The following is a 26529-nucleotide window of genomic DNA, read 5'->3' as shown; positions in this document are numbered from 1 at the left end:
CATGCGCTCCGCTTCGAATCATTCGGAATCATTAGAGCCGAAAGCCGCTATCACTGGCGCAGATCAAGGAGTCATTTGGCTCGTAATCACGATAATAATGGCGCCTTGGACGCGCGTTTTCTTTGAGGACCTCTACACTCGCCGAAAACAAAAATCTAAGCATTATCCACGGTTATCGTCGCAAGGAAGAAATCGTGTTGTCGGCTGCTCCACGCTCCGCAGCCTCGTGGTTCCCGCGTATGAAAAAGCGTGGTCGTAAAGGTGTGATGACGCGAGGAACACTGGTCGGTGGCCGGGAAACTTGAGGACAGGAGCGCATCGACGAAGTACGGATGATCTTGCCGACAGCTAAGACAGGGAAGGAAAATGGTGTATTTGCCGCCGCGGCCCACTGTATCGCTGAGTAACGTTTCCTTCAAGAAAAAAGGAACAAAAAAAAAGATAAAAGCGGTAACAGTCAACATTCTTGCAACCTGCGGTATAAACCTTTCTTTTCGGTTCCTCAGTGTGCCGATTTGGCTGTACGTACAAATATAATGTCATGAGGTACAATGCCTTCAGATATGTTGATTCCTATGAAGTTTGAGAAGTCATCATCATCAGCCTGTCTACGCCCACTGCAGGGCAAAGGCCTCTCCCATGTTCCGCCAATCAACCCAGTCCTGTGCTTTCTGCTGCCACGTTATACCTATACAAACTTCTTAATCTCATCTACCCACCTAATTTTCTGTCTCCCCCTCACGCGTTTGCCGTCTCTTGGAATCCAGTCAGTTACCCTTCATGACCACCGGTTACCCTGCCGACGTGCTACGTGCCCGGCCCATATCCATTTCTTCTTCTTGATTTCAACTATATCTTTAACCCCCGTTTGTTCCCTGACCCACTCTGCTCTCTTCCTGTCTCTTAAGGTTACACCTATCACTTTCCTTTCCATCGCTCGCTGCGTCGTCCTCAATTTAAGTTGAACCCTCTTTGTAAGTCTCCAGGTTTCTGCTCCGTAGGTAAGTACCGGTAAGATGCAGCTGTTATATACCTTCCTCTTGAGAGATAGTGGTAGACTGCCATTCATGATTTTAGATGTACTAATTCCATATTATGACCCTAGCTGCGTCGTGCATAAGCAAATCTATTCGCCGCGAGATCGGGCTATAGGTGGCAGCACCGTCGCCGCGTTAGTGTGGATATGCGGTCGGCAGCACGTATGCAAATGTACGCAGCGGCGCTTCGCCGTAGGTGGTTTGAGTCGATTGTCGGCGAATAAAGCGCGTTGACTACAGCCTAATGGTGCTATATACGCCCTCCACTGCCACATTAATGCACGAAGCCGGCCTAACGTTCCTATCACGTGTCAGCGAAGCGCAATCTGCCAATCAATGGGGTACTGGCCTTCGGTCACAGTCATGTTTTGCACTGTGGTCGATGTTTTTTCTTGCTCTATTTGTACGTGTTTAACTTGTGTTCAGCCTATACCCCAATATAAAGAGCGTTGCGCGACTGAGCCCATTAAGTATTTACTTCTTGTTTTGGCGGCTATAAAACCGAGAGCCTCTCTTTCTGCGTAATTAGATCAAGTTGAACTTCGCGTACTCTGCTTTTCTGTTTGCATGAATACACGTGTACCACTACAGAAATGCGTGGTTTGAGGCCTTTTTTACCGCTAACCGGCCTTTGCAGATAATAGTTCATGATTTGCGGTATCAAAATGATTTCAAAATCGCCAACACTTTAAGAGACGGTGTCGCTAAAACTCTACATTCCCACCTCGATATTTTCTACTTCTTTCGTTTAGGACGGCGCCAAATGCACTATATGATGTGCTTGAACGACACAGTGGCAACCACTTCGAAATGATTTTGTCGAATGAACGGTACGATCGATGGTTCGACCTAGCGCCATACCGACACGTGTATGCACTCACTTATTAGAGTGCATACAAGTCTCGGAAGGGGAAATGCTTGTGTATATCGTGTGGGAGTAAGTACAAACATTTGTTGCTGTGCTAGCACAACGGAATAAGCTGTCATCTGAGGACGTGCGTGACGTACGCACACATGCAAACACGGTTTGGTTAGCAGACGACGCAAGGAGCCGTCCACACCGCGGGGTTTCGTCCGCTCGCAGCTAGGTGCCGACTCTGCTCGATCTCGCGGCCAATAGGTGTGTTAGATAAGGAGCGACCACGAGACGAGGCGTTGCCAAGACTAACTAGCCCGAACTTGAGATTTGTGGTACGTCGTGAAAATGAACACCAAGTTGTGAATCTAATGGTGTTCTGCTTTTCCCTGATAAAGTTCCCGTACATTTTTCATCTGGCACAGCTAACGAAATCAGCAAATGCAATCTGGTACTTTAAGTTCCCTGTGGAGCTCTTGGTGTGCATGTCACGTGGTATCATGCTGTTTTGTTATCTTGTTCTACGTAAGACGAAAAGTGCAGGTGGTGGTGGTGGTGGTGGTGGTGGTGATGTTGCAGCAGACGGGGTTAGCCTGGCCTGCATGGCCGGCAATTGTTCCGCCTGAGCATCTCCTGAATTGGAAGTGTCTGTCTCCACGTGTTTGACAGCCCAGTGTCTCGCAGGAAGACCAGCAAAATTCGTTGCACGCTCCTCCTCGTTGCCGTGGGACCTTCAGGAAAAATGATGTCTTCAACTGTCCGGTGCCTATGACAACCTTTTTGCAAGCTGCGGACTATCGCTGCTCTTTCCACATCAAACTGCGGGCAAAGCCAAATAAAATGTTCAATATCCCCGATGTCACCGCAGAAGGCACAAAACGGGGAAGCGTATCGCCCAGTCTTGAATGACCAAGCTGGGGTGTGTGCGGAGCCGATTCTTATGCGGTACAACAGCGTCGCTTGTTCACGAGAAAGTCCATGGATTAGACATGCTTGGTGTGGAAACTTGTAGATCGCTTTTAAATGATTGCGTACCGCATCTTTGTTGTTCTGGTAAGTCTTAGGAGTTCTTACTTTTGGAACAGATGTCCGCGTTTCGCATGCAAGGGCATCAGCCTTTTCATTGCCTTCAATGCCAACGCCGGATGGGATCCACTGAAACTTTATATTAAAGCTCTTGCCAATTAGGTGTTTAATGAGCGCCAGAGATTGCCTGGTGAACTTTTCTTGAGGTAGGCCCCGATGCAGTCTTTGTAGCGCCGACTTGGAGTCCGTCAGCACTACAAGTGCACAAAATAATTCCCTCATTTTTATACATACGAACATTGGACCGTTTGCATGCTACGCATTTTATTTTGGTCGTCATCTCACGAGGGATAAATTTTCAAATGTTACTTTGACAGATATGGTGGATCATACTACACCTCCGGTAATCCTAAAATGCATGACAAATGTGTGCTCGTTCATGGTCCTTATGTATACCAGGCAGATGTATCTCTGCACGTTTTTGTGTGTTTACGTTCATGAGGCATACAGGTGTCATGAAGCACCGGCAACGACTTTATTCTTATTACACCGTTAGTCCTATAATACCACCTAGTGCAGTGAAGCTTCTTTCTTTTACTCCAAAAGCGGGTAGATTTGTCGATCCCAGAATGTGTTCAGGGCTATAGAATTCTCTATACTGCCCTCGATTTCAGAGCGCTAGAGAAGAATTCCATTTTCAAGAAAAGACCCAGAATTAGTTTTTGTGACAGGAACATTTGGTCTTACACGATACTACATATACGTTGGTATGAGTGCACCGAAAATCTGAAGAAAATAGATATATTTGTAGACTAAGTTGTGTTTAAGCTTCGCAGTAGGGGCCGAAGTGTACATAGCCCAATTCCAAGGACACGCGCATATATGGTCCCGCAGTTGTCTGCTTCTATATAACGTGTTTACGCACACGTGATTGTTTCGTGTCTCGCACATCTTTGCGGCCTAGAGTTGATGCCCGTGGTGGTTGCCTGTTTAGTACTTTCGTCGCGTTCACATAAACCGGATCCAAGAAGCCTCAGCATACGAGAACACGCCGGGGACAAAGCGAAAGCTTGTACTGAGAGCTCTGAGAAGAGGGCCTATTATAACGGCGGCTCTGCCTGTTACGGGTCATCAAGTGCAGAACGCGGATCACACACTGGTCGCGCGTAACCTGGCGCTCTCGCAACGACTGCCAGCAGCTGGGTCAGCGACGGTGCCTCGAACTACTTGTTATGCAGGAAGGGGACCAGGGCCGAAAGGAACGCGCGGACCCGCGCCCACGACAACTGTGGCGCGCATGCCGCGCACGCCACGCGAGGGCGAGGTTTAAATTTAGCGCCGCCGACGTCGTACTCACTCTTTGGGAGACTCGTCGCCCTGCCAGGGACCATTGCTGGCAGATTTGTCGGCTGTCTTCATATACCACGGCCGGGCTTCCCAGACACGCGCTGGCGTCGTCGGCACTGCGGATCATTTTTAGCGCGCGTGCTAGCGGTCCGTTCAACGAGCTCGTTATAGATTCTTCTTCTTCTCTCGCTCTTTTTCGTGCTCTCGCTTTCTCGCGCGCGAAGAAGTGACGGGATCGAACGACGTGGCCTGTCGGACGGATATTTTTAGTTTCTCGGCAGCTTTCGCGGGAGGATGAAATGTGAACCCTTTTTCCGGTTTCCAGGCAGCGTCGCTCTCTTCTTCGAGCTGTCTTATCCCTCACACACTGACAAACGCCTCGTTCCAACCATCCCCCTTTCTTCGCACCTTTCGCGAAGGCAATTTGTCCCTGACGTCTTGCTCCGACGTTTCTCGGGTCACATATTTCTCCGCTGGAAGGGTAAGTCGTGTCGCAGAGTACCAGAAATTAAACGCTGTAAGCTCAACCGAAGGCCATGAATGATGCGTGCTTTGGGTTGTGAAATGCCCCTCGCTTTATTTTTTTTTTCTTAACCACTCAAGACGAAGGCCACTGTCAGTATATTCTTAGGTTGTCTGGAAACATTAAAAATGTCCGACCTTTTTCTCGAGTGGAAGCGACCAGAAATATCGACTGGCGAAATAGTTATCTGTAGACATAGGGGCGAAGGTTCATCGCATCAGACCCCCCCCCCCCTCCATATTAAGCCAATGTATGAAGCAAACTTCGCTCCTCCCCCCCTCTTAGCTGATTAGGGGGGAGGGGCGAAGCAATTAGCGAATATTAATCAGAGTAACAGGATAATGCCTTATCTTTCTTGCTTTTTGTTTTACCTTACGCTTTTGTAATTTAATTGACTTAATATGGCAATGCACACGACACATCTAAAACAAAAGGCGTAAACCTATTGTTGGAAATTGTAGTTCACTAGTGTTAGTAACCGTACTAACTTAGCAACGTTACTTAAGTGGAAGTTAGTACTATTGAATAAAGGACCAGATAGTGAGTTTCACTACCTGCATTTTGCTACCTTCCGCTAATATGAGGTTATTGCCTTGTGACCAGGACACAGTTAGCATTTAGTAAAGCTTCTTTTGGGCCTAGTTGGTTCATAATACTAGAAGTAAATTTACAGCGCAAACGTAAAGACGCACCACAAAGAAAGAAACGACACACACAAGCGCTATCAACTGACTTTATTTCGGCAATTGTCAATGCTTATATACCTCCAAGGCAGCCTTACCGCACATGCGCCACGCAATCAACATAAAAACAACAGTGAAACAGAGTGGAAACAATGAATCAGTGTATTACACACGCGATGAAATGAAATCAAACTCAGATGAGTGCAGAGAAAGAGACGTGTCGCTTATGCAAAGATGGGCCCTTTTTCTGATATGATAGGCTTCTAAAGCTAGCCGCGCATGCTCATTGTGGCTCCTGCCAAGGATCGACGTCCCTTCAAATCGTGCCTCACAATTGCAGCAAGTGTTAATATGAGCCACAAGATGGGCTCCTTTATCTGCATTCTTCTTAATCTTTTGCGCGTGTTCCCTGAGCCGCTCGTTGACGCATCTTCCAGTTTGACCGACATAGGTTTTACCAGGTGTTGGTCTTAGCAACAACGGGCGAATAAGGACCTTTTACCTTTTAAGTCTGCTCATTCGAAAATTGTAAAAGGAGGAATTGCGATGTCTGCCATGGAATCGGCTCTTAGAAAATCGTGCACTCACAAGATGCAAGAGAGCTTCACTAATCAGATCAGCCGACTTTTGGCTGCAGGGTTCCCCAAGTCGCTCTTGACTGCAGTGGCTGAAACGCTAATTCAGAAAAGAAAAACCACCAAGAGGGCGGACGCCGTACAGGACAAAGGGAGACCTGTGGTGGTCCCGTATATGCACCGGATCACCCATCAGCTCAAGAAAGTGGCAGGCAGACATGGTGTCTCTATGGCGTTGTCTGCCCCGAACAAGCTTTCCAAGCTATGCTCCCGCTCCTGCGGTGTGAGCAGAGAAGGGTGCCAAATCCGACACGGTGTGACCTACGTCCCGTGTGCCGTCGGCGTGGTTTATGCCAACCCGCTCTCGTGTGGTAAAACCTACGTCGGTCACACTGGAAGATGCGTCAACGAGCAGCTCAGGGAACACGCGCAAAAGATTAACAAGAACGCAGATAAAGGAGCCCATCTTGTGGCTCATATTAACACTTGCTGCAATTGTGAGGCACGATTTGAAGGGACGCCGATCCTTGGCAGGAGCCACAATGAGCATGCGCGGCTAGCTTTAGAAGCCTATCATATCAGAAAAAGAGCCCATCTTTGCATAAGCCACACGTCTCTTTCTCTGCACTCATCTGAGTTTGATTTCATTTCATCGCGTGTGTAATACACTGATTCATTGTTTCCACTCTGTTTCACTGTTGTTTTTATGTTGATTGCGTGGCGCACGTGCGGTAAGGCTGCCTTGGAGGTATACATATGCATTGACAATTGCCGAAATAAAGTCAGTTGATAGTCAGCGCTTGTGTGTGTCGTTTCTTTCTTTGTGGTGCGTCTTTGCGTTTGCGCTGTAAATTTACTTCTAGGGTTAGCATTTAGTCAGTGAAAATGCCGACACCCCCCACACCCCCCCCCCCCTTTGTGTGTGTACGCAGTGTGTACGTAGACACTTACATTATTATTAGGTGCCAGCGTAAACGCACAACCTCCGCAGCCCTGAGTCAGACCAACTATACTCTTCACATTCAGAAGCCAGAACACCACGTACAGCGGCACAGCCACCCGTATTTACAATTGTTGAAAAATAAAATATTTTAAAAAACTTCGCGGTTTGGACTTGTAAACTAACTTTTGCGAACAACATCAGAAGCAATAAGGAATGTAGTGCTCCAGAATAGCGTCTCCAGATTAAGCGAATCTGGCAGCTCTCGATGGTTAAGAAAGAATCTGACCTACGAAAGACTTCATTCACGGAACCCCCGTTCAACCCTTTGGTTCACATGCATTACCAACAAATAAAAAGAAAAGTATACGCTCGAGCAACCAGCACTCTGAAAAATAAAAAAAATGCACAGAAGATGAACAAGAACAAAAATCCTCGCAGAATCTCATTTGGGAGTTGCCTACGTAGAGTTTTACACCGGTGTTACACGGTGCGCTGCTGATCGCGATTAAGCCCGGTCGGGATCACATTTCTCAACTGCGACTGGCTTCCTTCTGCAGCTTACGGAAAGGAGCCAACTACGACGAAGAAATTCGATCCGGATTAGGCGTGATCGCGATCAAAAGTACCCGTGTACGTGACACCGGCATTATTGTATATTAAGGCGCAAGCCTTAGATACCTTCATCAAACGCGGAAATTGACCGTCGGCGTCAACTTGAGTGATGCAAAAAAATATGACGCGATGACGTCACTATATGACGTCATCATGACGTCACGAATAGCCACACTTTATGAAGTGATCACGACGTTACCGTGACATTACATAACATGATGTCATGTAATGACGTCATCACATGACAGCGTCGCATGGTCAAAGGTGGGGCGTTCCTGGAGGCAGCGCAAAACCGCGTTATATGCAGAAAGTTTTCGGAATGGGGCGTGGGAGCATCAATGCATCGACCGAGAAGAAAAAGAAGGAGAAGATGGCTTTCGCCTTTGAGTCGTCTTCGGCGAATGCATAAAGGACCCTGTGAGCTTTGCGGCTGTCCCTCGAACGCTGTCCTCGGGCGGCGTCGGCGTGGCGTCTTTCAACTTCGGTCCAGCGTTCGTCAGCGGTCTGCAGCGGTACCCTCAGACGGCGCATCCGGCGGCCACCGACACGCAAGTTTCGCATTTAATTTTCGCAGTTTAAATTTTGCTGATGGGTACAATGCTCCATGTCGGCTTCACGTGTTACCCGAGAGAGGCCTTTTATTCCATTACCACGAATTTCAGCGAACCCTTCGTAGACAGTGCTGTCGATTTAGATTTGTTTCGCACACAGGTTACAATGCATTTATATATGGTTCAGATATATTCACATTCTGCAAGCGTGGGTGTGTAGCCCGGTGGCTAAGACACTCTGCTTCGGGGCGTGGGGGCCTGAGTTCAAACCCATCCCCGCTAAGAAAGTCTATTTTGTTTCGTTCATTTATTTCGTTATGGCGATGATTGTCTTGCGTGAGAGAGGGACGGACGGACGGACGGACGGCTTTCTCGTCGGGTCGGCATAGAAACCTAACGCATTTAAAACAAAGACAAAGAAGCGAATCAGAGGATATTAGCACAGCAGCAAGTGTCTCAGCATGCGCCCGTGGTACATTTCTCCGAGTAAATGGTGAACACGTCAGCCCACCTTGTTACACGCTTATTTAACGTCCTGCGCGTTTTATTAAGAGGACTGGGATCAACGGACACACGAAATGGAAACGCTCCTTTAGTGTTTACGAATTAGAGGCAACAGGAGGGTCGGTGCGAGTTCGGCATATGCAAGCAAAGTGCATGGTTCATCAGGCGTACCAGCTCGTGCATTCTGGTGACTAGTCCCTGCCACGACAACTACGGTCCCTGGAATATTTCTAGGAACCACAACTGCGACCGGTGGCCATTTTCTCGGGTAGCTCACTAAGTCGGCCTGGGTTGTCGGTGTAGCGGCGGCGCTGTGGCGCTCTCCTGGCCCCGGTTCGACGCGCCGCCGCGTCGATCCGTCAACGTCCACGGCGCGTCTTGCACCAGCGAACCCGTTGGCCGCGGATCCAAGGCCCCCGGGATGGTGGTGCGCGCGCTGCCGCACAGCGGAGCAGCGTGAGCGCCCCGGGGGCCAAAATAGCTTCCTGCTGGGGTTCGACCTCCTGTGCTGGCCTGCTTCTGTCGCGCAACAGATCGTCAGTCACGCCGCGTTTATCTCGGCAACATCGTTTGTCACCAGTCCGTTTACAAACTTCCTTCGTGTGCGCAGGGCACGAAGGCGGTCGTACGCGCGCGTACCTTGTTCGTTAAAGCGTCGCTGTTGTGCATGCGCTCCGGTTTGTCGCCGGAGGGCCGCAGAAAGACGAAGACAGAATCGAAGCAAAAATGCACGCGCAAAAGAAAGAGGAAATGGGCGGGCAAGCTTAAAAGAATTGTCAACAACTGCGTCATCCAGCTGTTGTGAGCTGTAGGCAGCCTACCGAGCCTGACGCATAAAAGAGGTGTTTGAACTGCGCTGGCTTCAGCCTCGTCGGGCAAAAGGTATAGTTGACGAGGGGAGACGACACGAGAGCGCGGTGTCTTCATCGCACCTTTTCGACATTGTTTACGACTAGCGCGTGCGCGGTCAGCGGGTGACAGGGCTTCGAGCACGACACGTCAGCTCGGCGCGACCTTCTGTGAACGTATACAGACGCGTCGTTGACTTTTTTTTTTTTTTTCGCTCGCTGTCCTAAGCAGTGTTTTGAAGCGTGCTTTCTACGTTCAGGCGCGGTATCTACGGTATAAATTGCAGATAATTCTAGTGTTTAGCCAAAAACAACATCCGAGGGGGGCGGGTATATATAAAGGTCGTACAAACATCTCGAACACCAGCAGCAAGCACTGTCGTGCAAACTAAGCAATCATTCAATCAAAATCTTCCGATTGCAATGGTATTGTTTTAGTTGACGTCTATGACTTGAACAGGGTGAGATATATAGTAGTGGTGCTTTGAGCAAAACGCCGATGCTTATTTCTGCAACCCACGCGGGAGCGCGGCGTAGCGTCGGTGGGAAAGGGGGACGAAGAGGAGAGCGGCAAAGAGAGGAGAGGCCACTTTCTCGAGAAATGAGTGCCCACAACACCGAGCGCCAGGCCGGGGTACCCCTCTCGCCATTATAAATACCGCTGGGTGCTCGCCGACCCTGGGAATCGAACCCAGTACCTCCTGCATTGCAGGCATTCGTTTTAGCCACTCCACGACCGCTGCGGTTAAGGTGAGAGTGAAGGCAACGACATGAAGGCAACGGACAAACACATGGCGCTGCTTCCTTTTCCTGGATCCTGGCCCCGTCGTGCAGCACGATGGATACACACCAACTAGTCCACTAGTTCACAACTATACTCGCGGACAACTTTTCTTGGCAATGAAGGAAAGGCTACGAGGGCGGAGCTACTGCACATGTACAGCTCCGCGAAGTAGTCCGGTTCGGCGCGCGTTTCGATTTTAGTTTTGGTTTGCGAACCTTCCGTACCTCCTGTGACGGCCGTTTGATTATTCGAGCTGCCATCACAGCCTTAGACAGCCATTTCTTAGTGAAATTCGTCTCAAGCTCCCTCGGCGTGTCGTCGGAAAAGCTGGAGCGTGACGAGCGCTCACCTGAAGACGAAGACGTCATTTTGACTGCGAGGTGCACGTAAAAGGTGCGACGTTTTCACAGGTGCAAAAACGCGAAATGACAGTGCATAAAGCAAAACAAATATAAATATCTCCTTGGTGCGCGCTGACCCTCTTTTCAAACAGCGCCCCGTAGAAAATAATGTTGTTGTTTTTTATTATCACGCAGAAAACACGGACGCAATTGTGGGACTATAATCTTCAACGGTAGAACACACGTAGTTCGGATCTCTAGCCTTCCCTTCATTGCCAAGAAAAGTTGTCCGCGAGTATAGTGGTGTGTTCACGGTTCTGAAACTCAAATTATTATGAATTGTTTGTCCGACGGTAAGCGAGCAAGTTAAACAAGGTGTGTCTGGCACAATGGATGACTGGTGCAGCTCGTCGGTTCCACTTCCGGACGCAACGGATGTTTTCGATAAACCGAAGGGGGGTTCGTACATAAATTAAGCAGACCGCTAGAGTATCCTAGATTGTCGAAATTAATCAGCGCTCAATAGGGGCGCCCCTGACACTATTTGTGTCGCTGTGGTCGCCTCATGGTAAAATATGAGCCCTTCTATCTCAGATGTCATTGGATAGCTGACCGAAACATTATGAGGCGGCAACTAGCATTCAGTGTTGCTGCGCCATGAATAAGGCGTACTTTGACGATGCGCGGCTACAATCTACGTCTGTGCCGAGCGCCATTGTGCTCAACCAATTGTACGACTGGGCTCCTTTAAAATAAACAACAAATACAGTGTCTACGATATTCAACATCGCCAGAGAAGACAGGGCAAGCATATTAGTCTGCTTAGCGCAAGCCATAGTCATCTGTGAACGTCTTCTTGATTTTCTATTTCATTTTTTTCCCCTTATTCCTGTCTTTCTACTGCCTTTCTGATACCTTCTGCCTTTCTGCCGCAAACTGGAAAATCTCATATGGTTACTTCCTGTCTTCACCCTCTCTCTCTCTCCAAGGCAAGCGGTGCTGTACATCCGGAAGCAAATAACTTGTGTCATCCCACTTGCTATTCACGCCACTTGTTTCTTTTTGTTTGTTTTTTGTTTGTTTGTTTGTTTGTTTGTTTGTTTGTTTGTTTGTTTGTTTGTTTGTTTGTTTGTTTGTTTGTTTGTTTGTTTGTTTGTTTGTTTGTTTGTTTGTTTCTGTAGTTCATTAGCATTTTGCGTTCCGGTAAAGTGTCATGCAATGTATGATTTGTACTGTGTCAGTCAAGTGGCTTCATTCCGGATCTACTTAAGCCGACTAAAATTGCACCATCCCACCGCGATTTCATCTTCATCGCCACTGTACACTCCTTCATCTCGTTCACCTTCCGCTAACTCAATATCGTAATTTCTTTTCCCCAGGAGAGATCATAATGTGCGAGCTCTCCTCTTTCCTACAATAATTGCTAAGCTGGGGGTCGCGGGTTCGATTCCCGGCCACGACCACCGCATTTCGATCGGGGCGAAATGTAATAACACCTGTGTATACTAAGATTTAGCTGCACGTTAGAGAACCGCAGGTGGTCAAACTTAATCCGGAGTTCCACGCTACGGCGTGCCTCAAAATCATATTGTAGTTCTGGAACGCATAACCCCTGAAAGTTCCTACATTAAATCTGTTCTGTATCTCTATCCCATGTGTTCAGTGGATTCCACCTCTCATTTACTTGAAGAACGATATGAGCGTTCATATTCATGCATACGGCGTCTTATTCTGAAATGAAAGCGAAGCCCTGCCATGAACTTTTTCGGGCACACTCCCGTTGAACGCGAATACGGCGAACTGAAGTCTTGAAGTCAATTTTCGTTCTTGCGGAAGAATTATCGTTCTTCTAGAAGTGCCCAATGGATCTATTCAATGCAAAGAATTGCTCAACCTGATAAAGTATAATGAACCTTGTCGGCAAGCCCTGCAAGCTTGTCACCTTTATACAAAAGGTGCGATACGCCGGGAGCGCCGCGCGCATCCTGCTGCGCATTTTGCGCTACACTGCAGGTCTTGCTCCAGCACAGACGATCAGCATTCCTACACGTTTTCAAGAAGTGTCATCAATGTTTTTGATATCTTCGACGGTGCGAGCGCCTCTGACAGCGGCAGAGTGGTGATTTGTGCCGAAATGTTTTCACGGGACCTTATTTATTTCATTATTTTTATAATCTGATTGTTATTATCCAGTGTGTTCGTTTGTTTTAACGCGGATGCGTTGGGAGCACAAAGACAGCATCTGTTAACGTCTCCTTCAGCTAAGCATAAGGTATAATAGATGACATCGTATTTGTCACAAGTCATGTCATTTGCCAACATCCTAATAAGTGTATGCAAGAGATTTCGCCACTTGTTTTTCTTCGCCTCGGCATTACTTTTCAGGTGGTGTCACTGCTTGACTTTTCGTCGCCGAAGCTTGTCGAATACACAGAAGCGTCTCGGCGCTGAATCTTTAATCACGATTTCAGGGAGAAAACCTAAAGAAACACCACATCACCACCTTTATATTCTGCAGCTTCACAATGCACTCGACAAGATCCGTTTATAAGGCACGTTTAGTACAGCACACATAACATCTTTTTAACAGCGAAACTGTAAGTTGTCCGTTACTTGTGCTCCGTCGTCAAAAACTCCACTAACGAGCCCCACTACCGAGTACAACATGTGGAAGCGGTAAACGAAAACTTTGCTCGGCGAAATGGAGCACGTGAAACACGTGAAAGAGAGAGAAAGAAAGAGATAGAAGGAAAGAAAAAAAGCGAAAAAGAAAGAAAGCAACAGAAACAAAAAGCAAAAGAAATATAGAGAGAAATAAAAGGAATAAAGGCATAAAAATACAGAAAGACTGAGAAAGCGATAGAAAGAAACAGACACTAAAAAGAGATAGAAAAAACAGAGAGCAAGACAGAAAGAGAAAGAAAGAGACAAATAAAGAGAAGCAAAGAAAGAGTGAGAAAGAAGCCGAGAGAGCGATAGAAAGAGAGGGAAGAAAGAAAAATAAAGATAGAAACAGCGAGAAAGAGGAAGAAATAGATTGAGAGCGAAAGAAAGAAATCGAAAGAGAGAAAGAGATACAAAAAGGAGATGCAAGAGAGAGAACGAGAAAGAAAGAAAGAAAGAAAGAAAGAAAGAAAGAAAGAAAGAAAGAAAGAAAGAAAGAAAGAAAGAAAGAAAGAAAGAAAGAAAGAAAGAAAGAAAGAAAGAAAGAAAGAAAGAAAGAAAGAAAGAAAGAAAGAAAGAAAGAAAGAACACACCACCTAATATTTACGCACTGATGTTTCGCTTCAGATATGCGTAATATTTGCTTTTTGATCGACAATGTTCACAAGTATGAACGCCGCTACCAGTTCAAGATGGCTGGGCGTTCAGCAAGTGCTTAAACTTTGGCCGGGTGGCTGGATCGTGTGACAAACAGACAGACAGACAGACAGACAGACAGACAGACAGACAGACAGACGGACAGACAGACAGACAGACAGACAGACAGACAGACAGACCAAAATTTCTGCGTTGAAATGGCCCAAGAAAGACTATCGTCTTTAATAGCCGACGACATTAGTGGAGCTGAAACACACTTCCCTACATTCCGTAGGGAACGTAAACCGGGCATGTAGAGAAGAAGAAGAAACAGCTTACGGTAAGCTGCATTCCGACGCAGTTTTCCTATGGCGTTAGTGGAGCTCAAACACACTTCCCTACATGCTCGGCTTCAGGCTTGGCACCACTAGTACCTCATCAAAGAAATCTCTCTCAAAACAATGTGGCGAATTACCTCGGTCAGGCCCTTCTTCATTTTTTTCTGTCTCTCATTGGCCATTAGGAGAGGTTTTGCTGTGACAAATACACCGGCGCACACTGCATGCTTCCCCCTCTCCAGGTTTCACGTTAGTGGAGCTGAAACACCCTTCCCTACATGCTTCGCCCCTCCCCTGTTCTTTTTTTAATCACAACAACAGTTGCAGAATTATAATTTCTATTTAAGTGTCGCTAAATGTGCCACGGAGCTCCTAGCATAGCATAGCATAGCATAGCCATGCAGATGCATAGCGAGGGTGTGGGAAAGGAAAGTGAGGGTGAGGAGGAGGTGAGAGGCTAAACCACAGATTAATCATGTACAGTATAGTGTAGAAAGAGGTGCCAAAGAGAAGTGTGGGTGAGGAGTGATGTGAGGGTTAGGATGACGGAAAAGAGGAGAGGAGGCAATATAGAGAGAGATAAAGAAAGAGCGAAAGATGAACGAAAGAAGATGAAAGAATTCAATCTGCGTTCGACAGGTAGTAGCGTTTGCTTGCCAGCTCCGATGTTTACTCAGATTTCACAGGCGCGGAACTGGCTTTAATTTTTTTTTCTTATACCATGTTTTCGGTGTAACAATGCAGTGCCCACTGTTGTTGTTGGGGTTTAACGTCCCAAAACTAGGATAGGATTATGAGGGACGCCGCAGTGGAGGGCTCCGGAAATTTCGACCACCTGGTGTTCTTTAACGTGCACCTAAATATAAGTACACGGGTCTCAAACATTTGCCCGTCCATCGAAAATCTGGCCGCCGCGGCCGGCATTCGATACCGCGACCTCCGGGTCAGCAGTCGAGCACCATAGCCAATAGATCACCGTGGTGGGCAGATGCCCACAGCAGAAAAGCTCAATATGTGGTGTCACCTAAAAGCTTTATTCATAGTGGACGTCTGTAACCTGTCGGGTGGATGTGAAGAAAGCGGTGAATGTGTAGACATAAACGTTAACGACATCTTCATGGGTAAGGTGTCCTGTGCTCAGCTTCTCTTCACGATTCTGTTTCTAAAGTAGCATTAGCCTTCAATTCTAAGTCGAGAGGGGTCAACACGCACTTATACATGACACCGAACAATACGCTTGTCTAGATGAAAACCACGCACAAATAAGAAAATATATAGCTTAATGCATGCCACAACCAGAACCACAAAGGTGATGTATATAAGCTGCGCGCGGTGACGGATATATTACGCACTATTGCGCTCTACGGAATGCTATTTTCTGAACTTTCCCCGGCCACACTATTCGTGTCCCTATCCACCTGTTCCTTGAGGTACATCTGGAGGCATCGTAGGACATCACTTAGTTTCGATGTCTCCTTAAGGGCACCAGCATCAGCAATTTGTGGGCAAAAATAATGCTCTCATATGCCCAGCATCGGGCGATCGGTCTTCTTTGCAGCGAGCGCCAGTGAGCTGAAAGAAACGAGAGCAGGCAGAGCTGAAGACAGAGCGAAAGAGCGATTTTCGCTTTTACGTCTTGCCCTTTACGTAACGCCATACTTCATTTCTTGCCTGCCTACTTCGCTCATCTTTCATCTTCCAGTTTTCCAGTCTTCCGCACGTCACTCAGTGATGCGCGCCCTTGATGGCTCCAAGCTCGCGCGGCCCCTTCAGTCATCCATCGTTGATCACGCGAAAGACTGGAAATTGACAGGGCCTTCTTCGCCGGCGGCGAGTTCGCTTTCCGTCGCTATCCTCGCTTCCTTTCCCGAAAATATTCGCTTGCGTTTTTGCTTTCCTGTCTTCGATGCGACAGTTTCTCGCACGTCGTTATATACACAGCTATGGCCGCGGCGTGGTTGCTGGAGCCGAAGCAGCTCGGCGAGCCGCGACTGGAGCAACGCAGCTTCGGCCGAGTGGGCGCTGCTCGCAGGGTGGGGAGAGAACAGCCGCGCCGACGTGAGAGGGGCAGCGGCGACACATTCGATGATATATCGCTATCGTCTGAATCTGCCGCTGACAGAGACGGATGGTCAGTTTAATGAGCTCCGGGAGATGCTGTCACGAAATCATTCTTCTAGATTAGTCCCCGTCCCTTTTATTTGCTTCTTCGCGGACTTGGCTTTCTCGCATTTTACTCGCCCTCTTCCCACCACCGTTTCATTCTCTCGGTTTCGTCCCCGCGCTCAGCTTGGAAGTCGTCTTCACCACCCTCTCTGCTTTCTTCCTGGTCTGTCCGTGCCGTGACGACGGCGCGACGGCTTTCGCCCACTCGCCCAGTGAGAGAGGGGGGCGCGAAGCTCACTTCTTCCACATGGGCCCATAGCTGCAGCCATAAATGCGGGAGTTCCCTCAGCGGCACACTACACACCACCGCTGTGCGCTCCCGCCGCCTTGCTGGATGTGGTGACTGAACTGAGTCATTTTCGCCCGCTCGAAGCGAAAGCTCGACTCGTGGGATGATCGATTGTATAATGCCCGGGTTGCCGCCGCTTTCCAAACGGCGACTCTCAGCTCCAAAATCTTCTACGGCTCGGTTGGCTAAGGCCAGCCACGCGGAGTGCTGGAAGCTTTGATGGCGTCTATATCCTTCCTTACTCGCGATGAGAGGTTATCCGTTTCGACATATCATTGTGTCAATCTCGGCGTCTCTGGCGAGGCAACGAAAAGTGGCGATCTCGCCTCCGGTCGCCGTGACGCCCACAGGCGCTGCACCACTCACGATCACCGGCCGGGTGGCGGCTGTGCCCCACTTGCCTACCGACGTGATTGTCGTGTCCGGCATGGGTTGCTCTCTTAATCTCGCGAACACTTGTCATGTTGGCTGAACGTTCGCACTGGCGTCGATGCTCGATTATATGCCATGATATTTCCATAAAAAGGAGAAAACTCAGGCAGTCTAAGTGGGCTGCTTCAACTGTTAGCATGTATGCCCCAACTCGCTTTGCAAATTACAATTTGGCGAGGTGAGGAGCCTTTCGTCCATTACAAATGTGCTGCCCTGCGGCGAGAGCAACGCCCTTCCGTTTGATATTACCAACACAAGTGTTAAGCGCAATGTCGTCGGCATCTTCCGAAGTCGTTTGCGCTATTGGTTCAGCCATGGCATGATGTCCGATGACTCTTCGCTTGGCGGTACATTTTGTAACAAGTTGATCCAAATCCGCTGAAAACGCATGCCGCATTCTGCGTTCGTAAAAGCCACCACACAACTGGCAAGCAAAGCGCGCCATGCAACACTGGCCTGCGCGTGCCACCAAGCTAAGGCACGAGACAACAGGGGTGGTCAAGAAGAGATCGACGAAGTTCCAAGCAGCGAGCAAGAGATTTCGCACTTTTACATTCAGGAAAAGTTTAACAGACTCGGAACTGACTGCTTCTCCATGATGATTCTCTCTCTAATTCAAGGATCAAGGAAGTTGCCATCTCGAAATTTCGTTGCCGCGCTGCCTCCCTCAATTTTTACTTACATATATCAGGTTTTGTGACCTCCCCTCTGTTCCTCTTCTGTAATCAAGAGGAAACAATTGGACATTTCTTTATATCCTGTGACCGGTTCACTATATTGAGGAAAAGAATACTATTACCACCTCCTCGAAAGCTGGACCTGGAATTATCAGAGCCGGTTATTCTTTCTTTTTGGGCCATTACTCTCGAGTAGAGCCACAGGGATGTTTTCTTCGCCGTTGAGGAATGTATTATTGCGACTATCTTGATATATTCCACCGGCTTTAAACATTTCATTACTGATAATTTGGACTTCATATCCATATATTAATTAACAACCAGATCTAGAAATTATACACTACAGAAAACATTGGAAAAGTTCGCCCACTACTCGGCCATCCCCTACATTGGGTATGTGCCAGGCCCAGAGGACAACAACACATTCTTACCTAGGGTTGGTATTCTTGCGTTGACGGGCAGAGGTTCGCCCTAAATAAATCATTTTATAGCAACGGACGCTGTATTTGTTGGTTACAATCTGGTGGAGGTGCTGCGTAGTGAATCGATAGCCCAGCACAGGCTATGGAGCGTAGCCTAGATCCCCGAAGATCGGAGCCAGCGACTGTCCACCAACGCACGAGTCTCCGCCTCGTGGTCAGCAGCCCAGTTTGGTCCCCTCTCCGGAGACCGTAAGCTCAGGCGCTACCATGGTCACCCAGGCGACGCCATCTCCATCTCATATCGCAATGGGTTCGCCACGGACACCAGAGGTCTTCCCCGGCGACACCTTCGAAGATCCAGAGGACTGACTGAATGGCTTCGAGCGCGTCGCTAGTTTTATCGGTTCGGACGAAGCTAGGAAACTTCGTTACGTCTACGTGGCACTGCATTATTCTGCGCTTATGAGGTTTGAAAACCACGAAGCGTCCTTGTTATCGTAGGACGACTTCCGAAGGGAGCTACTTGCTACCTACCCAAACACGGACCGCAGAGAAAAGGCAGAGGCTGCTCTGCAGGCGAGAAACCAACGAAACAACGAGAGCGTGTCCATGTATATTGAAAACATGTCCCGGCTCTTCCACCGAGCCGTCCCAAACATGGCCGAAAAGAAGATGTTGCGGCACCTGATGCGTGGGGTGAAGGAGGAGCTTTTTTCAGGCCTCGTGCGTAATCCGCCCCGCGCGATGGCTGAGTTCACGTCAGAAATAACGATGATGGAGAGGACACTGCAGCAACACGCGCGACAGTACAACAGGGACGTAAGCGTTTCATCTGTTAGCGCGGTGTCAACAACCGTCACCAGCAACATTGACGTCCTGCGGGAACTTTTGAGGGTTGTCGTAAGGGAGGGCTGCAGAAAATGCTACTGGCCCAAGGTCCTTCAGTGATGCCTTCACTTGCGGACATTGTGCGCGAAGAAATGCGGCAAGCAATTCGTCAACCACAGCCCCAGGTACTACACTACGTACAACCGGAACCTCAGCCTCAGCTACCGTACGCGCAAGTTGTACAACAGGACCTCGGACGCACGAACTATTCACAATTTGCCCTTATGCCCCCAACATTTTCTCGCAGTATGCCACCACCCATGCCGGAAGCAAGACCCCGTAAAAGCGATGTATGGCACACTGCAGACCGGCGGCCTCTCTGCTACCACTGTGCGGAGGCAGGTCATCTTTATCGGGCATGCCAGTATCGTCGGGCTGGACTACGTGGCTTCCCAGTGAATGCCCCCTGCCCTCTCAATTGAGCGCCCTTACGAAATTGAAGAATTTTATCTGCCCGCCATACCTATCAGAACAAGCAGCAACGTGAATCACGGTCGACAGTACCAATGCGCTATCGGTCGCCGCGTCCACGTCCTCATCAATTTTCCCGAAGCGTCGTTTACCAAGCTTGCGAGGGGAAAGCTAGAACCAGCGACCTGGGGAGGTAAGGCCGATGATTCTTGGAGGACTGAAGACCCTGGTTCACTAACCGGAACATACGACGGCAGTGACGCAATAACGGACAAGTGCAGTAATGGTGACGTTACCTCCGAACTGCAAGTCACAATCGACGACTTCGAGGATATTGCGTTAATAGACACTGGTGCAGACTACCCAGTAATAAGCAGCATGCTCGCAAAGGAGCTCAAGAAAGTGCTCGCTCATTGGACCGGACCTCAGATACACACCGCCGGAGAGCACTAGTCAACTTCGTGGGAATGTGCACAGCGAGAATAGGAATAAGGGGTATCGTGTACGTCATCAGCTTTATTGTTCTCCCGGAGTACTCCCGTGAGCTGGTTTTAGGCATGGACTTCTTGCAAGCAAACAGCGCAGTCATCGACTTACAAGAAACTCAAATTTCTTTTTTCTACTGAGAATGCTGTCAGCGTGTGCCATACGGAGCAACCAATCATTTCACCTCTCCGTATTGTGGACGAAGGTGTGACCGCGCCGCCACGTTAAAGTGTGACAGTTCTTGTGAGAAGTGATGTTTTCCGTGCCCATATGCTCGACTAGCAGATGTAGATATCGGACTGTTACTTGAAAAGGGAATATATGAGTGGCAAGAGGTCTAGTGAATCTGCGTGACGGATATGCGGATGTGCTAGCATCTCTTCATAGCATCACAAGTGGCGGATGTTTGCGTTCTAGATAAAGCACCACCAGCTTCCTAGGCAGTAGACAGTGTCCTTCAGTCAACAGACATTGACCGAGAGCTGCCATCTCCACCAAAACACCACATTGTGGATTTGATCAAGGAATTCGCGGAGTGCTTTTCCACTTGGTCGAAAGTCAGACGTACTCCTGTCGCAGAGCAGCGCATCGTAGCCGAAGGACATTTTAGACCATTATGTTAGCATCCATACCGAGTAGCTCCAAATGAATGGGAAGCGATAAAGAAGTAAGCACAGGATTTGCTCAAGGACGCCGTAATACAGCCATCCATAAGCCCGTGGGCATCATCGCTAGTACTTGTCAAGGAAGGACAACGCCCTGCGGTTTTGTGTTGACTACCGGAAACTGAACCTCGTCACGAAGCAGGATGTTTATCCACTTCCACAAATCGACGATACCTTAGATAAATTACGCAATGCTCACTTCTTTTCATTTTTGGATTTAAAAAGCGAATACTAGCAGATCCATGTGGACGAACGAGACCGCGAGAAGAGGGCATTTGTGACACCCCACGGACTCTACGAGTTCAAAGTACTCTCTTTTTATATGTGTTCTGCTCCCGTTACATTTCAGGGGATGACGGACACTGTGCTCTCCCGTCTCAAATGGCAGTCGTGCCTCGTCTATCTTGATGATGCAGTAGTTTTTAACACGAAAGTGTTTTATACCGGGGTCCCCCAAGACTACAGTGACGTATTTCCGTCACGGAAATGACGTCGAAAAAATGCACGCGATCAGATGTCAAAAAAAGTTCTATCAACGGGAGTCGAACAGACGATCTCGGCCCGCGACAACAGATGCCGGACACGCTATCCGCTGCGCCACGGTCACAATCCCCTTGCGAACGCAGAGTAGCAAGTCAGCGATTTGCAGACGCCGGCTAAATTCTCTGCTTTTCAATAAAGAGTTCCCTCTGTTTCTCTCTCTCTCTCAAGGCCACACACTCTGGAGGCTTTACAAAGGCGCCTTTTACATCTCACACTTTCCTCTCACAGTGCTCTTGGTCGGCGGGGTGGTGTGGCCGTCTGGGAGCGTGGTAAAGTGAAGTAATGCATTATGGCCTCCTCGATTAGGTCCTGCAACGCGTCGTTGCTGCGCGACCGTCCCATTCGGCGCGTTTCCAATAGGAGAAGTGCAATTCTGTCAACGCCTCAACACACCGCGAAGTTTGCGACCTTAGCCCAAGCCTCGGCCTCGCTCATAGCATCCATTCATATTAAAAATAGCTCTTCGACGCGCGCCTTCCTCGCCTTGCTGTAACACCGCTTTCCCCGCTCCCCGAGAAAAATCGTGGCCGGGCTAGGGTAGGCACGACGTGCGTTCCGTTTCCCTCTAGTCGTGCGTTGCGTTTCCCGCCGTGGTGTTCAAGCTCTTTAACATGCGGCGGAATGGCGACCTTAGCCCAAGTTCTGCGTCCGATCAGCGACGCTCTTCTGGCTGTCGCATCGCTTTCTCTGATTACTCTCTTCCCGTTAACTACTACACTACCACAAATGTTTGTTTAATTACTTATCATGGACGCTAGTCGTCGGGATGGAGATGTGCCACCAAGCGTCATCTTGGGTGCATTCACGTTAAACGGTGCTATAGCTGCCAAACACGAATAGGCATTTTGCAAGCTTTCTTGCATCAATGCACAGTAAACATTCAACTACTTCTTCAAAGACACGTTTTACTTTCCTGTTATACCGATTCCTATGACAGACGGTCAACCATGTTTTTTTTTTTTTCCCCACTACCTTCGAGCAGCACGTGCAGCGATTGAGAACTGTACTGCTTGGATGCCATTCACGCGGCAGCACTGACAATCAAACCAGGAAAATGCCACTCCATATTTCGCGAGCTTCGGTTCCTCGGGAACATTGTTAGTGCTAAAGGTGTCCACCCAGACCCTGACAAGATCGCGGCGGTCGAAAACTGCCCAAAGCCACGAGAAAAGACCATGAGACGTTTCCTGGGGCTCTGTGCTTACTACACACGCTTCGTTGAAAATTTCTCCAAGATCGCCGGACCACTGACACCGCTTACAAAGGAAGTTCTACCATTCATCTGGCAGAAAGATCAAGACGATGCCTTCTCTGAGTTACGATGCCATCGGCAGACTCCTCCAATGCTTGCTCATTTTGACGAAGATGCTGAGACAGACCATACCGACGCGATTAACGTTGGTCTAGGTGCTAGCCTTATTTAGCGGCATAATGGAGAACAAAAAGTTTACGCTTACGCAAGCCGCACTCAGCCAAAAGCAGAGTCAAATTACTCAGCTACAGAAAAGGAATGTTTCGCATTTATATGGACTATCAGTAAGTTCCGGCCATATTTATATACAGCAGAGTGTTCCGCGCAATCAGCGACCATCATTCATTGTGTGGGCTGGCGAATCTCAAGGACCTTTCTGGAAGACTTGCTAGATGGAGCCCGCGTCTGCAGGAACATATCACCATCGTGCATAAGTCCGGTCACAAGCACAATGACGCAAATTGCTTGTCACGTGCACCAGTCGCGACCTCATCTCCTTAGCATGAACGAGATTCCGCATTTCTAGGAGCTGTGAACGTGTTGGAGATGGCTCATTACTAGAGAATGGGCCCGGAATTACTCCTGCTCTCCGTGTACTTAGAGGGGCAGCAAGTCAAAGTACCACAAGTCTTCGTCCGCGGATTGCCTTCCTATCTTATCCGAACAACGTTCTGTCCAAGAGAAACTTCGAACACACTGGTGAGACGTTTCTTCTTCTCGTACCGCCATCACTGCGAGCGGAAATGGTCATGATGACCCATTGGCAGGCCACTTGGGCATTAGTAATGGACTTTTGCAAAAATACACCAGGGATACTACTGGCCGCAATTAATGAATTCCGTGCGGCACTATGTCAAGTCATGCTGAGAATGGCAAAGGCGAAAAAAAAACCGCCCTTGAAACCAGCAGGTCTGTTGAAGACGATAGAGCCATCTAAAAAGCCATTTGAGCAGGTGGGAGCGGACTTACTAGGACCATTTCCTGCCTCATCGTCGGGATAGCGGTGGATAGTTGTAGTAACAGACTACACGACCCGATGTGCCGAGACATCGTCTTTTACAAAAGGAACCGTTAATGAAGTGGCTCAGTTTTTCGTCACTCAGATAGTGCTACGACATGGCGCACCTAAGGTTGTCATAACTGAAAAAGGAACAGCGTTCACTGCCAGGTTGATGCAGTGGGTCATGAAACTAACGCTTACCGACCACAGAAGAACTACAGCTCACCATCCGCAAACAAACGTCTTTACTGAAAGGCTCAACAGAACGCTTGCTGACATGATCGCTGTGTATGTGAGCGTCGAACATTGGACATGGGACAGTATATTACCGTATGCTATATTTCCGTATTACTGTCGTACAAAGAAACGGTCCACTTTACACCATTTCAACTTGTTTACGGTCGGATGGTATGGACTTTAGACGCGATGTTACCTGTCAACAATACCAATGAGGATGACGCTGACATCAGTGAATGCATAGAAAGGGGAGAAGAGGCACAAGAGTGGTCAAGACACCGTATAATTCAGCAGCAGAACGTCGACGCAGATCGTTATAATCTAAGGCGAATATATGTAGAGTACAACTCCGGAGGCCAAGTGTGTGTGTGAACGCTTGTACGTGCACGTGGCCTATCTGAAAGGCTTTTGCGGCGCTGTTTTGGCCCTTGCCGGGTTCTTCGCTGGTTAAGTACCTTAAATTACAAGGTGATCCCTGAAGCTGAAGTGTCCTCAACACGACGCAGGAATCCTCCAGAAGCCGTACATGAGGTACGAATGAAACCGTACCACGAACGGAACTGCACAACCGGACTGACACATCCTCAAACACCACGAGCAGCCTTATCCTTTCAAAGTAGTCAGCCGCATCGGGACAATGCCTGTTAGGAGGGGGACTAATGGCACAAATTGTTTGACATCCGCTGAAGACGCATGCTGCATTCTGCATTCGTAAAAGCCGCTACACTGGCAAGCAAAGCGCGCCATGACGCCGGCCTGCGCGTGCCACCACGCTACGTCACGAGACCGGCACGAGAATACAGGGGTGGTGAAGAGACCGACGAACTTTGAAGCAGCGAGCAAGGCACATTCTTACTTAGGGTTGTTATTCTTGAGTTGACGGTCACACGTTCGCCCTAAATAAATCATTTTTATAGCAACAGGCCCTGTGTTTGTCGGTTACAATATAGTAATAAATGGACTTCATGGCTAATTACCGTCGAAAATGCCGCTTTCACCTCTGAACAGATCAATCTATTATTTGGTCATGCGTAGATCGCGTGCACTAATGGCGCCGTTGTCATGCCACACACTTCGGAAGCAAACGCAGCAATATTTATCCTCCCGCTCAACATTGAGGTAGGCATAGCTCGATAGTACGTGTGCCTGCGTTCAGACGGGATTGGTCGCGTCTAACAGGGCTGAATCAGCCATTGTAACTAGAATTCATCATACTCAAACATGTGTTCATCAGCAGTATGCAGCCCATACCAGTGTGCAGCATTTTGCAGTAATTTCAGCCTTCCTCGGCTAGGCGCCTCCACGTTCAGCATGTAGGATCCAGAAATGGCATGAAGGCACGGGCAGATCTACCAACGTTGTTCTGATCTATTCTCCCCCAGCAATTTTCAGCACGGTGGGCCTGCGCATAGGAAACGGCGAAGATTGCAAGATTAGACTACAGAACCTCACTAGATGCACCATAAGTTAAGCATGTCAGCTTTGTAGTGCGTGAATAATTAAGTGCAACTTATGTATATTCTTGCGTAATTTCTTTACCTTAGTGCCCATAGGCTCGCCACGGTGGTCTAGGGCGGCTATGGTGCTCGGCTGCGGACACGAAGGTCCCGGAATCGAATCCCGGCCGCGGCGGCCGCATTTCGATGGAGGCGAAATCCTAGAGGCCCGTGTGCATATATCTAGGGGCACGTTGAAGAACACCAGATGGTCAAAACATCCGGAGCCCTCCACTGCGGCGTCCCTCATAATCGTATCGTGGTTTTGTAACGTAAAATCCCAACAATTATTATGATTGATTCCCAGACACCCTCAGCAGCATACACAATACAATTTCCACATTGCGATCTGCGGCTGCCGCTCGAATTGTTTTTGTGACTGATGAACGCACTGAACAGGCCTTCCGTGCCTTCCCCGAACTGCAGGACATGTGCCTCTATGGCACGTTCTCAAAGACGCTTGCAACTCTTGGGCGACACAACTGGTACTTGTTGCATATTCCGTCTTTCCGCACTGTACCTCAGGCTTGAAACCCAACTCGTTTCCGCATTTCTGAGGCTGTGGACAGGGCCCACTGACTGGTGGAAGTGCTGTCCCCAGTCCCCAGTGTGTAGCGAGGTGAAGGAGCGCAGTGCGTCCTTGCTTGGTCCAGGATTCGAGCGCGCAGTCGCCGAAAGACTTTGAAAGTGAGCCGGCTTGTCCGGCAGGGAAAGAGAAGGCGCCAGCGTTGTCTCCTCGTGGCGGAGGTCTCGGAGGAGGCGCCTTCCAAAATAACCCTTGCTCCCGGAGGAAGGAGGGTCGCGCTTCCGGCCCCAGCGCGGAGGCCCCTGATGAGCGCCGTAATGACGCCCGCGGCCAAGACGGATGACGGAGCCGAAGGCCGCGCTGGTTGTCGGCCCGACGGCGGCAGCCGACGCCCCGAGGCTGCAGCCGAGCGCGGATGATGAATGGCGCTGGCGCCAACGCGCCGGCCCTAATTGCCCGGGACCTGAGCGATGAAATTTAAATGATCGCCGTCTCCCTCCTTTCTTCGCCAGTGTCCGAGCGCCGGGTTCTCCCTCGCGTAAGTGGCGGGGTGTCGCATTTGTCAACCGCGCCCCGTGGACAACTGGCCGCCTGACCAGTGCGCGCATCGTGTTCTGCCGCTGGTGGCATCGCTGCTCCCGCTTGCTGCGCGCCGCGCTCGTTACCGCCGCACAGCACTTGCGCGAATGTTACCAGCCAGCATTTGCGTGAGGTCGCTAGGCGCTACGTCGTCGCAACACACGTGGGCTGCCACGCGGCGTCAGGGATGTC

At 49.1% G+C, this 26529-nt stretch overlaps 1 long non-coding RNA gene across 1 annotated transcript in view; it reads right to left on the bottom strand.

The window, feature by feature from the left end:
• The window catches only part of LOC119401504 (uncharacterized), a 41476-nt gene extending 16343 nt beyond the window's left edge, over nt 1–25133 (bottom strand). Inside the window, exon 1 of the long non-coding RNA XR_005185450.2 lies at nt 24988–25133. This is a non-coding gene — a long non-coding RNA (uncharacterized LOC119401504). The remainder of the gene's footprint in view (nt 1–24987) is intronic.
• Between the last annotated feature and the right edge of the window lie 1396 nt (nt 25134–26529).

Source organism: Rhipicephalus sanguineus, chromosome 1 (genome assembly GCF_013339695.2).
Source record: "Rhipicephalus sanguineus isolate Rsan-2018 chromosome 1, BIME_Rsan_1.4, whole genome shotgun sequence".
NCBI lineage: Eukaryota > Metazoa > Arthropoda > Arachnida > Ixodida > Ixodidae > Rhipicephalus > Rhipicephalus sanguineus.
Note: the sequence above shows the minus strand (reverse complement) of the source record. Positions and strands in the feature narration are given on the sequence as shown.